We start from the raw sequence: 3,355 nt of genomic DNA on the forward strand, positions 1-3,355 counted from the left end.
TTGCATAGATTAAAGCACATTAACAGATTTACTTCAGATGCTTGACCTGATCTACATTTTCCTCATGTGTTTTTTTTGTTTTTGTTTGTTTGTTGTTTAACATCCCTCTCAAGAATTTTTCATCCATATGGAGATGCCACTACTTGCTGGTGGAGAGCTGCAAAATTGACCTATACTTTGCACTCAGGGCCTTGAGCAGTAAGGGATCTTTTTTGTGCCCACATCAACTGCTAGGCGGGACCTTGGTTTATATGGTCTAATCTGAAGGACTGGTCCCAACATCCCAAGTGGATTAGAACCTGAGACTTGAAGATTAAATCCTTACTCGCGTCTCTAGATTACAAACTCTATCCTTTGCGCCACATGGGGGACTCCACAAGATTAAGTGTTTTGAGCAGTCCTATTCTCATGTAATTATAAACTCTATGTTGAACAAACCTGCAAAGATGATGTATGTACATGTAAATGTTTCAGGGTACCAATCCTTGATTTGACTTAGATATTCTGGATTAATGACCAGTTTTTTTTTAGAGAAGGTTCATTCAAAGTAACAATATACTCTTTGGTGATCAGTAAACATAGATGATGTATCCTGCTTCTGATGCTGGATGTAACATACATTTTCAGGGTTATTGAGCAGTTTAATCTAACCCAGACCAACTTGCATAGATTTTGGATCCAGGTGATATACATTACCAGAGTGTTTGTTGAGTGAGACTTTGCCTTACTAGTAGATAACATTTACAGAAGTGAGCTTTGTATTCTTTGATTAGGTATGTTTTTTCTTTGCTCAGGATATATATACCATCAGTGCCAACTACCATACATTTTATGTAATAGATGTAGCTGTTGTTCAACTGAATATGATAAAACTGTGGATGAAATAATTTGATTTTTGTACCTTTGAATGTATTGAATTAATTTGTAAAAGCTGTTATGATACAATGTTTGATATTTTATAAAAGTTTTTAGCATATGCAATCAATAAATGTATCAACATTTTTATTTTATTATACTTTTTACCCTGCAAACTTCTTAAAAACAGAATAGTAATGATCCATTTAACTGATACTAGGTTAGTGTCACATTGTACTGGTATATCATGTATACTGAACTGTAAATAAGAAACATCAAAATAGGTAAAATCACAGCATGAATCATTGGATTATGTAAGAAGTGCACTATCTTGTGCTTTGGTATGGTATTAATAATAAATGTTAAACTATCATTTTTTTTTTCAAATTAACAAAGGATATGCTTGAGTGACTGTATTTTGACTAGCAGTAAAAATAAAATGATTTTTAAGCATTTGAATTATTTTGATTCATGGTCTCTGCAAGTTTAATGATAGCAAATATGTATATTGAACATGGCATCCACATATTGCTATACTGGATGGGGCATAACTTTTACTGAATCTTAATCACAACCTTGAAATTTTATGTAGTACATGTACTCTTGGTTTCAACTGGTCAAATGTATTCTTAAATCACAAAGAATTTAAACAAATATAGGCATAGGTCAGAACTTCATCAATTAGTTGGAAAGCGAATGCACTCGGTGACTATATGGTTTAAAAGAAGCTGGGTATAAATAGCAGGAAAAACTACTTGATGTCCACTGTACATGTGAACTTTGTGTCCTCAACAAAACAATATGGAGTATACTATACTTGGTCTAAAGAATAATCTATGTCTGCATTCACTTTAAGGTTAAACTGTTTTGGACATTGAGAGTTTGTTTGTTGTTTAACATCCCTCTGGAGAATTTTTCACTCATATGGAGATGCCAACACTTGCCGATGGAGAGCTGCAAATGACCTATGCTCGGCACTCAGGGCCAATGGACAGTGAGGGATCTTTTTCATGCCAGCATCTACTGCGACACTGGACCTCTGTTTGAACAAAGGACCGGTCTCTACGTCCCACAGTGGGATTCAAACATGTGACAAAAGGATCAACTAACTCCACGACTCTAGAGCAGAGGCTCTTTCCACTGCACCACGTGGGCGACAGCATTGAGAGTTAAATGTGGATATCAGAACAAGCTACTCTGGGCTTATACTCTCTATATATTGATTGATTGTATGTTGTTTAACATTCCTCTCGAGATTTTTTCACTCATATGGAGACACCACCACATGCCGGTGGAGATCTGCAAATTTTGTCCTATACTCGGCACTTACGGCCATTGAGCATCGAGGGATTTTTTTCGTGCCAGCACCTACTGCGACACAGGACCTCAATTTATACGGTCTCATCTGAAGGACCGGTCTCCCCATCACACAGTGGGATTTGAACCTGCGACGTAAGGATCAACTCCTTACTTCGCTACTCTAGAGCAGACGCTCTAACCACTGTGCCATGGGGGCAACTACTCTACTCTCTATTTAAGTCACTTGTGCAATGACTTTAATTCAAAGTTTTGTACTGATCATGTTGAGTCACATTAGCACAAATATCTTTCTGCTGACCTTGACTAATGACCATCCGCAACTATTCTGGTTGGAAACAATATGTTAATTAATGCATAATAAGTGAAATTACTATGAAAGAAAAATGGTCTACTTAAACCACAAGTTATATTTATAAAAAATATACACTGGTCTCCTTAAGTCATATGAGAGAAACATAAAATATTAAGGAGACCATTTTTTTCATATATTTTTAGGAGGCATTTATTATGAAAAAATAAAGCAAGAGTCGACTAAATGGTGTTCTATAGATCTTTGATCTGGTATTTCTTTTTAGAAAAAAGCTAATTTAAAAAATCTGTATATTGTCTCCTTAAGCCATATATAATGGTCTGGTCTCCCTAGTCCTTAAATCAGAGTTATATATATATATATATATATATATATATATATATATATATATATATATATATATACTTATCTATTTTGCTTTTTTCTGTTGAATGCAGTTTCAAATCAAGCTAGGGTAACGCTAGAAATTTTAAGAAAAAAATAAATATTTAAGATTCACAGTTTGATTTTTAAGTTTCTAGACTGTGTAATTAAAGAAAAGCACAATAGTGAAAAATCTCATTTATAAACAGACAAGTACATTACTTTTTTTTTTAAATGTTATGCTCTATCTCAGCGAGGAATGTGTTGCGCCCATCGATTAATTAACACACTGGTCATTTAGACGAAATTAACAGCTTGTATTATATAATTATATAGTTGGTGTGGAAATAAAATGAATGTGCAGACTTTTCCAGTGCTGACGCCAGCTTCAAGCTAGGAGCATTAAAACCACCTGTAAGAATAATTTCTGTGAGACCATATCCTATCGCTATCATTAGGTCTTTTTCACCAACAGGAGAGTTCACTGGTTGCCGATGTGCGGACAAA

This window comes from Saccostrea echinata, unplaced genomic scaffold (assembly GCF_033153115.1).
Source record: "Saccostrea echinata isolate AGI-Se365-2 ecotype Australia unplaced genomic scaffold, CSIRO_AGI_Sech_v1 ptg000104l, whole genome shotgun sequence".
Classification (NCBI taxonomy): Eukaryota; Metazoa; Mollusca; class Bivalvia; order Ostreida; family Ostreidae; genus Saccostrea; species Saccostrea echinata.